Raw genomic sequence first — 16,775 nt, forward strand, 5'->3', positions numbered from 1 at the left:
CAGGGTCATTCGACCTTCGAGCTACACCCCCAGCCCTATTTTTTATTCTTTATTTTGAAACAGGCTCTCACTGACTTGCAAAGGGGCTCACTAAGTAGCTGAGGCTGTCCTCGAACTGCGATCCTCCAGTCTCAGCCTCCCAAATGGTGGGGTTACAAGCCTACACCACCACGCCCGGCAAGAGATAGAGATTCTTAAAAAGAGCCAAATAGAACTCCTGGAAGTGAAAGACTCAATAAAAATTTCAGCTCAGGCTTGTAATCCCTGTGCTTGGGAGGTGGAGACAGGAGGATCGTGCAGGTTCAAAGCCAGCCGCGCTGGCTTAAGAGATCCTGTTTCCAAATAAAAAAGTATAAAAATAGGTCTGGGAGTATAGCCCGGAGGTAAAAGTGTTTCCAGGAACCCCAGTACCACCAAAAAAAAAAAAAAAAAAAAAAAAACCAATAAAACAGAAAATTTCAGCTGAAGCTAGGCATGGTTGGGGGTACACATCTGTAATCTCAGTACATGGGAGACTGAGACATGAAGATCAAAGGTTTGAGGACACCCTTGGCAAATTAGCAACACCCTGGTTCAAAATAAAAATTCAAAGGGCTGGGGATGTAGCTTGGAGATAAAACATCCCTAGGTTCAATCCCCTGTACCACAAAAAATTCAGATGAAAGTTTCACCAATAGATTAAACCACTTAGCATATTTACAAGGGTCAAAGACAGTGTATATGATCTTGAACACTCAGATAAAGGTAAGAAAATATGAGACCATAATCGGAATATTTAAGAAATCTAAAAAGACAGCATTAAGAGATCAAATATAAGCATCACTGGACTTGATGAGGGTCTTAACGTGCAAGTTAAAGGTATGGATAATATTTTCAGTCAAATAAAAAAAATTTCCAAACTTTGGGAATGTGATGGACATCAAGATACAAGAAGCAAAGCCCGGCGTGGTGGCGCACGCTTGTAATCCCAGCATTCGGGAGGCTGAGACCGGAGGATCGCAGTTCACAGACAGCCTCAGCTACTGAGTGAGGCTCTCTGCAACTCAGTGAGACCCTGTTTCAAAATAAAGAATAAAAATAGGGCAGGGGGTGTAGCTCAGAGGTCGAATGCTCCTGGGTTCCATCCCCAGGCCTGAAAAAAAAAAAAAGATACAAGAAGCATTCAGAATTCCAAATACAAAGAACCTATCCAGAACATATAATTAAAATATCAAATAGAGAATAAAGTTAAAAGGCCTCAAAAGAAATAGATCAGGTCACAATTTAGAGGTAAGCCAATAAAACTAACTGCTACTCAGGCCAAATTCTAAAAGCTGGGAGGGCTTCAAATGATGTAGTCCAAAGTCTAAAAGAAAATAACTATCGAACAGGATTACTATATCCAGCAAAGCTATCCATTAGAAAATGAGGAGAAATGAAAACCTTCCAAGTTAAAAATAGAATTCATGACTACTAAACCAGCAGTACAGAAAATACTCTAAAAACACTTCGTACAGAAAAAATTAAGAGGAAACTTCAGAAATCAAGAAGGAATAAATCTTGTTCAAGGAGTAGGTAAGTCAAGGAGAATTAGTACCAAGTTAAAAAGAATGCATCCCAATGCTAAGTCTCTATAATATACCACTATATGTAAATGGTCTTAAATATTCAATTGAAAGACTAGCAAAGTGGATTAATAAAGCAAGATCCAGCTGGGTGTAGTGGTGTATGCCTATAATCTCAGTACTTGTGAGACTGATATAGGAGGATCGTGGGTTCAAGGACAGCCTGCACAACTTAGCAAGACTCTCAGCAACCTAGCAAGACCCTGTTTCAAAAGAAAAAATAAAAGCAGCTGAAGGAGGGTGTTACTCAGAGGTAAATGCCTCTGGGTTCAACTCCCAGTGCTAAAAAGAAGGAGGAGAAAAAGGAGGAGGAGGAGGAGGAGGAGGAGGAGGAGGAGGAGGAGGAAGAGGAGGTGGTCAGAGACAGCTAGAAATTCTTGAAAGCAGCAAGATAAACTCCGACTTTTCACTTACAGGAAAAACCCATTAAGATTCACAACAGATGTCCCAGTGGTAACAACAGAGGACAAAAGATAGTAAACTGGCACATTCAAAGTGCAGCACCCCAAAAAAACACAAAACCCCTCTCTCAACCTAGAATCCTGTATACATCAACACTACATTTCAAAAATGTCAAAATAGACACATGCACAAATAACAAGCTCAGAGAACTTGTTGCTCTCAGGCACATCTTATAAGAAATACTGAAGGAAATTTTCAGGCTGGTGGCAAGTAAATTTGTTGGTAATTCAAATCTACAAGAATAAACAAAGTGCACCTGTGTGATGTTTAATTTAATATGTCAAGTTGACTGAGATATGCAGTGCACAGATGAAGCAGTATTTCCAGGTGTTTCCAGATACTTCTGGATAAGTATCTGAATTGATGGACTGAGTAAAGCAGATCATCTTCCTTCAAGTGGGTGGGTCTCATCCAATCAATCGAGGGACTAAATAGAACAAATGTGGAAGAAGGGAGAATTCATGCTCTCTGCCTGACTGCTGAGCTGGGATATCAGTGTTCTTCTGCCCTTCACTGAAACTCACACCAATTGCTTTTTTCAGTCCTCAGAACTACACCACCAGCTTTCCTAGATCTCTAGTTTCCAGATGGTAGATCTTGGGGTCTCTCATCGTCCATAAAAACATTCTGTTATTCCTTAGGAACTCATTATGTAATTCCTTATAATAAATCATATATATTTTCTGTTGGCTCTGTTTATTTGGATAACCATGACTAATACAAATTTTGGTACTGAGAGTAGTTCTAGACCAACAATTTAAGAATGCTAATGATTATATCTTCTGAGCTCATTCTGGAGCTTCCATAATCAAATCAAGTTTAAATACGCTAATGATTCTGCTTCCAGTAGCAAAGACATGTATGTCCATGGCATGATCTGTTAACGTAGATATGCAAAATGTCTGTGTTGGATACTTCTAATCAGCTACTTACAGGAAGGAAGGGGCTAAATGAATGTTTATATACTTTGGGAGATTTTGGAAAAACTAATGAATATGATAATGAGGTTGTCTGTCTATTCCTAATGTCACTGAACAAGTGGTACAAGAAAAGAATTAGCCCAAAGATTTGAATTCACAATTGAGCCACAACATAAATGATCTAAGAGCTTCTGTATGTGCTCTGAAGGATACCCTTATCACCTCTGACCAAAAAGCTAAAATTGCTATAATCTATCACAGAATATCACCCTGAAACTGGCTGAATAATAATTCTAGTTGAACTTCCAAACCCTGAGAATGTCTACTGTTAAAATGAGGGTATATATTAGGAAAGAATGGGCTCCTGTACATTGGAAATGGAGCATGTAAGAAGATATTGATAAGGTTGGGAATATTGGGTTCCTAAATTATGATTAGTTTTTCTTGAGCTGGCACATGTCTGTAATCCTAGTACTTGGGGGTCTGAGACAGAAAGATTGCAGGTTCTTAGCCAGCCTCAGCTACTTAGTGAGACTGTTTCAAAAATAATAGAGCTGGGCATGGTGGCGCATGCTTGTAATCCCAGTACTTGGGAGGCTGAGACAGGAGGATGACACAGGTTCAAAGCCAGCGTCAGCTACTTAGTGAGGCTCTCAGCAACTTAGTGAGACCCTGTTTCCAAATAAAGTATAAAAAAATAGGTCTGGGAGTATAGCCTGGAGGTAGAAAGCCTCTGGGTTTCATCCCCAGTACTACAAAAAATAATAATAAAATGGGACTGAGGGTGTAGCTCAGAGTTAGAATGTCCCTGGTTTCAATCCCCAGAACAAGAAAGTCTTTTATTGCCAGGGTGGGTAGTCTCCCTATTTCTGGAGAACATTGCAATGTTCTCTTTTGAGGTGATTGACATGCAAGACAATACTGATTCTCTTTAAGACACGCGCCATCACCTCTCTTTGTTTTTAAACCTATAATAACTAGACTCAAGTTTCATCAGATCTTTCCATGATAAGGTGCAAGAGCTGGGTGTGGTGGTGCATGCCAGTATTTGGGAGGCTGAGACAGAAGGAAATCCCAGTATTTGGGAGGCTGAGACAGGAGGAAATCCAGGTTTGAAGCCAGCTTCAGCAACTTAGTGAGACTCTCAGCAACCAAGCAAGACCCTATTTCAAAATAAAAAATAAAAATGGCTGGGGCTGTAGCTTGGAGGTAGAATGCCCCTGGGTTCAATTCCTAGTACCACAAAAAAAAGAAAAAGAAAAGGTAAGGTACAAAATATGACCCATGAAGAGGTACATTTCACTCAAAAAACTACTTGAATTTTTCAGTTTATTGAGACAGAAATTTGGGGAACATGTGTACAAATGAATATTAAGAGTGTGCGATAATGGTAGAAGGAGCATAAGGTTGGATCAGAATGACTATGGCTATGTACTCACTAAGCACAGGCCTTTTCTGTTGTAGATTCAGAGAGTTAGAAAGGACTATCACAGTCGGGTGTGATGGCGCATGCTTGTAATCCCCGCGCTTGGGAGGCTGAGACAGGAGGATCGCACAGGTTTGAAGCCAGCCTCAGCTACTGAGTGAGGCTCTCAGCAACTTAGTGAGACCCAGTTTCCAAATAAAGTATAAAATAGGTCTGGGAGTATAGCCCGGAGGTAGAAAAGCCCCTGGGTTGCACCCCCAGTACCACCAAAAGGAAAGAAAGAAAGAAAGAAAGAAAGAAAGAAAGAAAGAAAGAAAGAAAAACTATGACAGCCTGTCTGTTGACAGAAACACAAACCAAATGGTGACCACAGCAAGAAAACTGGAAATGCAAGACCTGCAATTGCTTTAATGCAGAGTACAGGATTAAAAAGTGTAGGGAGATTGGAATGTTAAAGTGAATTTGTCATTTAAGATCTACTTACTCATTCTGGGAGGGTTCAGGAAGCACTCCTTTTACCCATACTAGGAGAAACTTTGAGGAGAACTTCAATGTCCTTGAAGAGCTCTGGGAACTTTCTTCTCTGTAAACCAGAGATTACAACACGGACTGCATTCAGTGAACTGGGGCATCTAAACATAATGAGAGTAATTGGATCATAGAGTAGCAGCAGCCATGTGGCAGAATCAGAAACCAAAGATAAGGTAGGCAAGGTTGCTGTATTATACTGTAGAGCTGAAGAAGCAATCAAAACAGTTGGACCGGTAGAGGTGTTGGCCATACCATCTAGACTGTGCTGATAGCATTTGATCTTGGAAACTAAGCAGGCTGAGGCCTGGTCAGTACTTAGAGGGGAAAACACCTGTGAATATTGTGTGCTGCCATCTTCCAAAGTAAAACCTGTACATGAATGTTTATAGCAGCACTGTGTACAACAGGAAAAAGGTGAAAATATTCCAAATGTCCATCACCGGGTTAATGAATAAACCAACAGATGAACCTTAAAACATTATGCCAAGTGAAAGAAACCAGTTGCAAAAAACACCATATGACTCCATTCATATGTAATATCCAGAGTAGAGAAATTTCCCGGGGCAGTAAGTAGGTTCATAGTTATTTAAGGGTTAGGGATGATAGGTTGAAAGAGGGATAAGAGTTAACCATATGGAGATTCATTTACAGATGATGAAAATATTCTCGATTATGATAATTATTGCACATACTTGTTAAAATAGTAAGAGCAATTAATTTTACACTTTAACTAGGTGAGATGCCTATCAATAAAGCTGTTAAAAAGCATGACAACTATATCTTATATTTGAGAAATACACTTGTGCCAGGCATATGGCTCATACTTGTAATCCCAGTATGTGGGAAGCTGAAATAGGAGGATTGTAGGTTTGAGGCTATCATCAGCAGCTGAGCAAGACCCACAGCAACTTAGTGAGACCCTATTTTGAAAATAAAAATATATAAAAGGGCTAGGGGTGTAGCTCAGAGGTAGAATGTCCCTGGGTTCAATCTCCAGTACAAGGAAGGAAGGAAGGTAATTAGGTAAGAAGGGAGCGTAATATAAAGCCACAGCTAGGTTAAAATAGAGTGGTGGGAGCTGGGCATGGTGATGCATTCCTGTAATTCCAACATTTGAGAGGCTGAGACAGGAGGATCATAGGTTCGATGTCAACTTCAGCAAATTAGCAAGACCCTATTTCAAAACAAAACATATAAAAGGGCTTGGAATGTAGCTCAGATGTAAAATGCCCCTGAGTTCAATCCACAGTAGAAGGAAGGAAGGAAGGAAGGAAGAAAAGGAGAGATGGAGGAGAAATCTAGGTTAAAAGTAATGTGATGGGAGCTGGGTGTGGTGGCACACATGTGTAATCCCAGTACTTGGTAGGCTGAGTCAGGAGGATCACAGTTTCTCAGCCAGACTCAGTGACTTAGCAAGGTCCCTCAGCAACTTAGGGAGACCTTGTTTTAAAATAAAAAATAGGGCTGGGAGTATATCTCAGAGTTAAATATCCTTGGTTTCAATTCCCAGTACCACAAAAAATAAAATGGTAAAATTGGAATGTTGACCAATGGAACTGGACAGAAAATCCAGAAATAGGGGGCTCAGATTCTTCAGTGGCTACAAACACACCAGTTCCAATAGCTATTCATGTACAAAACTGCCTTTTTAAAAGAGCTAAGAGCCCGCCTGGTGTGATGGCGCACGCTTGTAATCCCAGTGCTTGGGAGGCAGAGACAGGAGGATCGCGCAGGTTCAAAGCCAGCCTCGCTGGCTTATGAGACCCTGTTTCCAAATAAAAAGGTATAAAAAATAGGTCTGGGAGTGTAGCCCGGAGAAAGTTTCCATCCCCAGTACCACCCCCCCCCAAAAAAAAGAGCTAAGAGCCGGGTGTGGTGGTACACACTTGTAATCCCAGTACTTGGGAGGCGGAGACAGCAGGATTGCACCTTTGTGGCCAGTATCAGCTACTTAGTGAAGCCCTCTGCAACTTAAGGAGACCCTGTTTCAAAATAAAGAATAAAATCTAGGGCTTGGGGTATAGCTCAGAGGTAGAATGCCTCTGGTTTCCATCCCCAGTACCACAAAAAAAGAGTTAAGAAATCCAGGAGAAAGACCATAATGCCTGGTTTCATTATAATAAGAAGAAAAAAGACATTAAAGAAAGCAGAAAAGAAGGAGTTGCCCACATACCTGCTCCCCCAACTCCAAGCAGCATGGAGAGCAATGCCTCCTAATTGGAGGATAGAGAAGGAATTAAGCTTAGGCTTTAGACTTTAAACCCAGTACCTGAGTCCCCACAGTGAAAGCCAGTACTAGCCAAAGTCCCCTGTGCCCTGCTCCCAGGCCTCTACCTAAGGACTGAGCTGCTGGAATTGCATTAGCCAGGCAGCCAACAAACAGGCTCCATACCCCTCCTCCAACTTCCGTGGCTGAGCAAGGAGACAGACTCCACCTGCTGGAGAGCAAAGCATCCAGTCTAGCAAAGGGCTTTGTCAGCATCAGGTAGAAAACAAAGGCCCCAAACACAGGCCAAGCTCACAGTGAGCACCTCTAGACCTACCCTGCCATTAGGCAGATACCTGAGGTTTGGATTGTACCATTGCCAGCCCTGGAGTGAGGCTAGGACACAGCTAACCCTATGGCTGTGAGACTCAAACGCAACCAAATTTAATATTAGCATTGGTGCCCAAGGGACTGTCTCGACCAGCTTTCCACCAACTTTGGGCTACATAGTTATCCCCAGACCTGTGCCTTAGTGGGATGGACTAATGCTTCAGCCTCCATCACCACTGAGTGCTGTGTGGGCCTCAGTGCACCCTGGAGACTACACAGGTCCTGTACAGTCTCCAACAGGGGAGTAAGCATTGTGCTGCCTGAGTTGGTGGTAGTTGGTTACCAGGGCTGATATTAAACTGGGTTGCTCCTGAGTCAGGCAGCAAAATGTGGAGCAAGACTCCATTCATAGGGGGTTAGATAAGGCACAGGACTTTGCTTTGGAACTCAGTTTCAAGCCGGTGAAACTCTGGGCAGATATTAATGGCGCCAATTCCCAGGACAGCTCTGGAGCAGCCCCAGTGACAGATGGACTTTTACTCCACCCAGCATCACCTGTGACTGATTGCAGCAGTCTGGGGCCAACAGTTAACCTCAGCAGTAGGTAGCTCACAGCAGTATGAGCTTTGGTTCTATACAGTGATGGGCTGGTCTTAAAAGGGTTGTGGGGCCAGGTGTGGTGACACAGGCATATAATACCAGTACTTGGGAGGCTGAGACAAGAGGATTGCAGGTTTGTGGCCAGGCTCAGCTACTTAGTGAGGCCATCTGCAACTTAATGAGATCCTGTTTCCAAATAAAGAATAAAAAGTTGGGCTGGGGGCGTAACTCGGAAGTAGAATGCCCCTGGGTTCAATCCCCAGTACGGAAAAGGGGAGGGGGCTATGTGCTCAGGGTGCAGCACAGCACTGTGGCATTCATAGCCATAGGCATGGTTTAGGACTCTGGGACTGGTCCTTCCATGATGATTCTGCCCAGAGCTATGCGGAATCCCACAGTCACTGGCCACAGGCCACTGACTGCAGATGGAGTACTTAGGCCTATTCCAGAGCCAAGAAGAGGCTTCTGAGGATACGCAGATGATCCAACAGACCAATAAATCATCAAGAATGTTCAGGGAGAGGCTGTGAGAGTGGATCTGAGGTAGAATGCATGCATAGCATGCACACAACCCTGGGTTCAGTCCCCAGCACAAGAAAGGAAGAAAAAAGAATTTAAAATGGCTGTTTTCAATTAATGAATTAAAAATCATATAATATTCACATGATGGAATTCTACAGCCATAAAGAAGAACAAAATTATGTCACTTGCAGAGAAATGGGTAGAACTGGAGGATTTTATGTTATGTGAGATTAGCTAGTCATAAAACATTAAAGGTCAATGTTTTTCCTCATACGTGGATGCTAGGGAGAAATTGGGACACAGGAGGGACTCCCAACAAAGGGAGTGATGGAGGGGACCTAATTGAGGGAGGCAGGAGAGGGAAGGGAGACTCAATGAAGAAAACACCTCAATGGACATGATGTACATACACAGATGCACGGGGAGGTATGGAGGAAGAAAGAGTGGGGTGGGAACTGGGGAAGGGCTTGCCGAGTGGTGGAGTGGTGTGCGCATATATGTCTCTGTCATGATGTATAATTACAAAGGACCAATTAAAAATAAAAAAAAACAGGCGTGGTGGCACATGCATGTAATCCCAGTACTTGGGAGGCTGAGACGGGAGAATCGCGGGTTCGAGGTCAGCTTCAACTACTTAGTTTGGCCCTGCGCAATATAGTGAGCCCTTCTTTCAAAGAATAAAAAACAGGGCTAAATGTGTATCTCAGAGGTAGAATGACCCTGGGTTCAATCCCCGGTTCCGCAAAAAAGTTAAATTAAAAATAATTTTTTTTTTTTTTAGGGAAAGTCATTGAGCTTCAAGAGAAAACATAGAAACAATAGAATATGCTAACAGAAAAACTTCAAGATAGAAAAATCAAACCCAAATCCTGAGCTAAAAAATAAACTGAGCAAAATTAGAATGATGATAAAAGGCCTCAGTGGCAGGCCAGATCAAACAGAAGAGTGAAAAAGTGAGGTTGAAGACAGGCTACTTGAAAATATAGCCTGTTGTCATTAGCACATGAACATTCACCAGGTTAGGTCACATAATAGGCCATAAAACAAGTCTCAACAGATTTTCAAAATTTAAACCATTGGTTATCTTTTCTAAAACAATAAAACTAGACATCAGTAACAAGAAAATCAGCCGGGCGTGGTGGTGCACTCTTGTAATCCCAGTATTCGGGAGGCTGAGATTGGAGGATCACAGTTCTCAGACAGCCTCAGCTACTTAGTGAGGCCCTTCACAACTCAGTGAGACCCTGTTTCGAAATGAAGAATAAAAAATAGGGCTAGAAGTGTAGCTCGGAGGTAGAATGCCCCTGGGTTCGATAGGGCTGGGGGTGTAGCTTTGAGATACAATACCCCTGGGTTCCATCCATGGTACCGCAAAAAAAGAAAAAAAGAAAGAAAGAAAGAAAAGAAAAGAAAGAAAAACCAAATTGGTCAATAAAGAGTAACAAGATTGAATTAGTAATGAAAAGTCTTCAAAGAAAAGTCCGTGGTGGCACACTCCTGTAATCCCAATATTTGGGAGGGTGAGACAAGAGGATTGTAGGTTAGAGGCCAGCCTCAGTAACTTCAGTGGGCCCCTCAACAACTTAGTGAGACTCTGTTTCAAAATAAAAAATAAAATAAAATAGGGCAGGGGGATGTAGCTCAGAGGGCAAATGCCCTTGGGTTCCATCCCCAGACCTGCAAAAAAAAATTATAAAAATCAGAGCCAAAACAAATGAAAATAGGAAGTCAACAGAGAAAACTGATGGCTGTGAAGGTTGGTTCTTTGAAAAGATCAACAACTGGTAATCATCTGGCTAGGCTTACCAATAAGAAAAGAAAAGAGCCAAATGGCTATCAGAAATGAAAACTGGGAATCCAGGCATGGTGGCGCACGCTTGTAATCCCCGCGCTTGGGAGGCTGAGACAGGAGGATCGCACAGGTTCGAAGCCAGCCTCAGCTTCTTAGTGAGGCTCTCAGCAACTTAGTGAGACCCTGTTTCCAAATAAAATTTAAAATGGGTCTGGGAGTATAGCCCAGAGGTAGAAAGCCTCTGGGTTCCACCCCCAGTACCACAAAAAAATGAAAATTGGGTTGCAGCTACTGAACCAAAGGAATGCCTAATTAGGGAATATTTTAAACTACTCTGTTCTCACGTATTCAATCAGTTCCTTGAAAGACACGACTAAAATTCACACAATTAGAAATAGATCATTGGAACAGACTAACACCTATTTTTAATATACATTTTCCCTAAAAGGGATTGAACCCAGGGGTGTGCACTTGGTGTGCACACCAAACCTGGTTTTAATAGGCTTTTTATTGGTGCATTGTAATTATACTTCATAATGAGGTTCAAAGTGATACAAACACATGTGTACACAGTACTTGAGGTGTACTGTGTACACATGTGTCCTTCCAAACCTCATTGTCCTTCTCCCCCTCCCACACACATGTTAGACTGGTAGTGCTACCTTCATATATGAACATAGTAACCAGGCCCAAATGGTTTCACTTGTCTGCCTTACTGATCACTTAAGAAGAAATGAGACCCATTCTCAAATGAAATGTCTCTTAAGACTAATTTGTGAGGATGACATTATTTTAATAATAAAACCAGACAAAAACATTACAAGAAAACAAAAAATTCACAGAAAGAGTAAGTTATGGCATTCTATTACACAGAAAGCTATACTAATAGTGCCGTATTGTATTATAGTACTCAAACTATCTAGAAAAGAGATATTGCCTTCTGTTGATTTTTCTTTTTTTAAGTGCTAAGGATAGAACTCAGGGACTTGTTTGTGCCAGAAAAGTGCTCTACCACTGTGCTATATCCCCAGCACCAGAAGAAAGGATTTCCATTGTTCTCATTACAAATAACTGATAAATGTTTAAGATGATTGGTAACCAAAATATTTTGAGTTGATCAATGTACGGTGTATCAAAATTCCAAAACATCTCACTGTATCCCCACAAAGACGTACAATTATTATCTGCCATTAAAATCAGAAAAAGAAGCCGGGCATGGTGATGCATGCTTGTAATCCCAGTACTTGGGAGACTGAGACAGGAGGATACAGGTTTGAAGACAGCCTCCACAACTTAATGAGATTGTTTCAAAATAGAGGATAAAAAACTAGGGCTGGGGGTGTAGCTCAGAGTGAGAATGCCCCTGGGGTCCATCCCTAGTACCACAAACACACACAGAAAAAAGATGGGTGCAAAGCTGGGCATGGTGGTGCACACTTGTAATCCCAGTGTTTGAGAGGTTGAGACAGGATGATCCCAGGTTCACAGCTAGTCTCAGCTACATAGTGAGGTCCTCTGCAACCTAATGAGACCAAGTTTCAACATAAAGAATAAAAATTAGGACTGGGGGTTTAGCTTGGAAGTAGAATGCCCCTGGGTTCAATTTCCAGTGCCAAAATATATATATATGGGTGCAGTGGTGGACACCTGAAATCCCAGCATTTGGGAGGCTGAGACAGGAAGATTGCACGTTCAAGAATAGTCTTGGCAACTTAGCAGGATCCTGTTTCAAAATAAAAAGAATAAAAAGGGACTAGTGATGTAGCTCAGAGATAGAATTCCCCTGGGTTCAATCCTTAGTATAAACACAATAAAAATGACAAATAAACAGAAAAAAAAACTGTAGCCAAAACATCAGGAAATTTCATGGCATAGTGTTCATCTTTGCCTTTCCCAAACATGGCACAGCCTGACCAATTAGAAGCCACCCAACTCCTCTCTTGAGATGGAAGGAAAAACTCAGAATTTGTCTATATGTTCTAGCTTGTCTGAGAAATATCTGAGGGAGTGGTCTTTGCCTCACCTGATGAAGAATATTGATGGGAATGATGGCATAGTTTGGATAGCAGGTCATGGAAAGCAGCGACTGATGCAGGGAGCATTAGAGGTGCAGGGAACCTGTAGTCCCATAGGTAAGTGGGTGCAAAAGACTACGGGTAGAGCAATATCATAGAAACCCCAGGCTTCAGAGAAGAAGCAGTGGCAAGTCTCTTAGAAAAAATAAGGCATTTAAAATGGCTGTGTTACCCGGGCGTGGTGGCGCACGCTTGTAATCCCAGCATTCCGGAGGCTGAGATCGGAGGATCGCGGTTCGCGGACAGCCTCAGCTACTTAGTGAGGCCCTTCACAACTTAGTGAGACCTGATTTCAAAATAAAGAATAAAAAATAGGGCAGGGGGTGTAGCTTGGAGGTCAAAGGTCCCTGGTTCCATCCCCAGACCGGCAAAAATTAAATAAATAAATAAAATAAAATGGCTGTGTTAAACTGAGAGTGGGGGCGCACACTTTTAATCCCAGTACTTAGGAGGCTGAGACAGGAGAGTCCTGGTTCGTGGCCAGCCTCGGGTACTTACTGAAGCCCTTTACAACTTAATGAGACTCTGTACCAAAATAAAGAATAAAAACAGGACTGAGGGTATAGCTCAGAAGTAAAATGCCCCTGGGTTCAATTCCCAGTACCACAAAAAACAAATGGCTGTGTTTACCAGAAACCGGAATAAATGCACAGAGTGAGGGAAGATACATTCCCCCAAAAGGTTTTAGAGGATGCACTGCCTCTGTAAATTGCTTAATAAATATCTTTTTTTTGTTGTTTTTTCTTTTTCTTTTTTTCTTTTTTTGGTACTGGGAATTGAACCCAGGGGCATTCTATCTCAAGCTACACCTCCAGTACTTTCTGTTTTTTCTTTTAAACAGAGTCTCAGTATGTTACTGAAAAGCTCACTACATTTCTCAGGCTGTCCTTGATCCGAAGATCCTGGTATCTCAGCCTCACAAGTACTGGGATTACAGGCATGTGTCCCCATGCCAGGCTGTACTGGCTATCTTCCCCTACAGTAAACCCAGTCTAAAGACTAAAAGAGATGGCCATTATTTCAGCTGCCTACATTGCCACAAAAGACTACAAAACATGCCATGAAACAGGCAGATGTAGCCCATTCAAGGAAATGAAATAAGTGTCAAGAAACAAAACCTTAAGGAAATGTAGCCCTCTGAGTCACTTGACAAAGAACTTTAAATGACTGTCTTAGAGACAATTGATGTGCTAAAAGAGAACATATTGAATAGAGAAACATCAGTAAAATGATGCATAAATGAAATAAGAATATCAGCTATTTAAAAAGAAGAAGAAGCCGGGCGTGGTGGTGCACACTTGGAATCCCAACATTTGGGAGGCTGAGACAGGAGGATCGCACAGGTTCGAAGCCAGCCTCAGCTATTTAGTGAGGCTCTTCGCAACTTAGTGACACCCTGTTTCCAAATAAAGAATAAAAAAAAACAGGGCAGGGGTGTAGTTTGGAGGTCAAATTCACCTTGGTTCCATCCCTGGACCCGTAAAAAATAATAAAAAATAAACAGAAGAACCACACATAAATTCTAGAGCCAAAAAATACAATCGCTGAATTGAACGATTCACTGGATGAGTATGAGAGCTGACTTGATCAGGCAGGGGAAAGAATTAGTAAACCCTAAGACAGGTGACCTGAAATGATCAAATTTGAGGAGCAAAGATTAAAATTAAGGAATAAAAGCATATGGAGCCTAAAGGATATATGGAAAACCATACAGTGGACCAATATATACTTTATGGGACCTGTTGAAATAGCAGAGTAAAAGGAATGTTTAGCTTTTTTTTAAAAAAAAAGTGAATGAAAATTTACCAAACTTGAGAGAAACAAAAAGCCCAATGAATTCTGAGAAAGATAAATCCAAAGAGACCCACACCAAGAAAGATTAAAATCAAACTGTCAGCTGGGCGTGGTGGCGCACACTTGTAATCCCAGCATTCGGGAGGCTGAGACCGGAGGATCGCGGTTCGCGGACAGCCTCAGCTACTTAGTGAGGCCCTCCGCAACTCAGTGAGACCCAGTTGCAAAATAAAAAATAAAAAATAGGGCAAGGGTGTAGCATGGAGGTTGAATTCCCCTGGGTTTCATCCCCAGACCCGAAAGGAAAAAAAAAATCAAACTGTCAAAAGTAAAAGACACGCCAATGGTAGTGGCACACACCTGTAATCCCAGTACTTTGGAGGTTGAAGCAGGAGGCTCGCAGTTTCAAGGCCAACCTCTGAAAGTTAGTGAGGCTATGCACAAATTAATTAGATGGTTTCCAAAACAAAAATAAAATAGGGCTGAGGGTATAGCTTGGAGGTCGAATACCCCTGAGTTTAACACCCAGTCTCATACACACACAAAGCAAAAGGCAAGTCATTTGTATCTGTGTGTGTGTGTGTGTGTGTGTGTGTGTGTGTGTGTTTATTTGTATGTATACTGGAGATTGAACCCAGGGGTTATTCTAGCTCCAGAAATACACTCCAAACCCGTTTTTATTTTTCCTTTTGAAACTGGTTCTCACTAAGTTGCGGAGGCTGGCCCACCCAAACCTGGGATCCTCATGTCTCAAACTCCAAAACACTGGGATTATAGGCATGCACCACCATACCAGGCAAGGAGAAAACCTTGAAAGCAGTAAGGGAAGAGTGACTCACCACACAAAAGGGATCTTCTCTATATGATCAGCAAATTTCTCAGCAGAACCTTGCAGGCTTGAATGCAGTGGGTTGCTATACCCTAAGAGCTGAAAGAAGAAACTTTCAAGCAAAACTACTATATCTGGCAAAACTTCCCCTCACAAATAAAAGCGAATGAAATGCTTTCCAAGATCAACCAAAGCTGAAGTAGTTTATTTCAATGACATTTGACATACAGAAAATATTAGAGGGAGGCCTTAAAGTTTGAACTAAAAGACTATAGACAAGAACTCAAAGCCATATGGAAGCATAAAGTTCTCTGACAAAAAAAAGCATATGGACAAATATAAAAATCCATATTATTATAACTTTGCTTCATAATTCTTTTCAGTCACATACATTTTTAATCTTGGAATTATTATTGTATAGTTATTAGAATGGTTACTCATTTCTAGTATCATCACAAAGTACAATAAGTTTTAGACCTTTGTTTTGTATATATTGATGATATACCACGTGATATTTCTACATTTGTCATTGTATATCAGTTTTTAAGGTACTGGGGATGGAACCCAGGGGCATTCTACCTCTTAGATGAACCCAAGCTCTTCTTTTTATTCTTGATTTTGAAACAAGTTCTCACCAAGTTGCAGAGGGCCTCACTAAGTAGCCGAGGCTGGCCACGAGCCTTCAATCCCATTGTATATCTTTTTTTTTTTTTTTTTTGGTGGTACTGGGAGTGGAACCCAGGGGCTTTCTACCTATGGGCTATATGCCCAGACCTTTTTTTATATTTTATTTGGAAACAGGGTCTCACTAAGTTGCTGAGAGCCTCACTAAGTAGCTGACGCTGGCTTCGAACCCGCGCGATCCTCCTGTCTCAGCCTCCCAAGCGCGGGGATTACAAGCGTGCGCCACCACGCCCAGCTATTGTATATCATTTAAATGAGTGTAAACACATCTCTCTCCTTAAGCATTTATCATTTCTCTATGGTCAGACTTTCAAAATCTTTTCTTCTACTCTTGCAAGAAGATAAAAGCATATAGTGATCAATTTATATTAATGAGTGCACAATATATAGAGATGTAATTTGTGTTAATGAAAAAAAAACAGAGAGACTCTCCCCAGCATAGTGATATTTACTTGGGAATAATAGGGCACTTCAATAGGAATATATATAGCATAGTAAACTGCAGATATGTTCAAGAAGGTTGAGGCAGGTGGAGGCTTTTATTTATTTCTATTTATTTGTTTTATGTTATGGAGTGGATTGTGTCACCCCAAAGTTCTTATGTTGAAGCCCTGATCCCTACTACCCCAGAATGTGACTGTATTTGTAGATAGGGCGTTTAAAGAGGCAATTAAGTTAAAATGAGTCCGTTAGAGCCAGACTAGTAGCACACACCTGTAACTCCTATACTTGGGAGGCTGAGACAGGAGAGTTGGTGGTTCAAGGCTAATCTCAGACACTTAGCAAGACCCTCAGTAACTTAGGACATTAAACACTTTTTCAAGATAAAAAGAAGTTAAAGAGAGCTGGGGATGTAGCTTGGAGGTAGAGTGCCCCTGGATTCAATCCCCAGTTCCAAAGAAATGAGATTGTTAGCTTCATCCCTAATCTAATATGTCTGATGTCCTTATCAGAAAAGGAGATTTGGACACACTAAGAGATACCAAGAATATACACTCAC

The 16,775-nt window shown here is 41.6% G+C and overlaps 1 protein-coding gene across 1 annotated transcript in view; it reads left to right on the forward strand.

Moving 5' to 3' along the window:
- Positions 1-1,914: 1,914 nt before the first annotated feature.
- Positions 1,915-16,775, forward strand: part of GSPT2 (G1 to S phase transition 2) — a gene marked incomplete at both ends in the record, with an annotated part of 310,245 nt that continues 295,384 nt past the window's right edge. The window contains one exon of the mRNA XM_080718380.1: positions 1,915-1,957. The remainder of the gene's footprint in view (positions 1,958-16,775) is intronic.

Source organism: Muscardinus avellanarius (genome assembly GCF_963383645.1).
Source record: "Muscardinus avellanarius genome assembly, chromosome: X".
NCBI classification, from domain to species: domain Eukaryota; kingdom Metazoa; phylum Chordata; class Mammalia; order Rodentia; family Gliridae; genus Muscardinus; species Muscardinus avellanarius.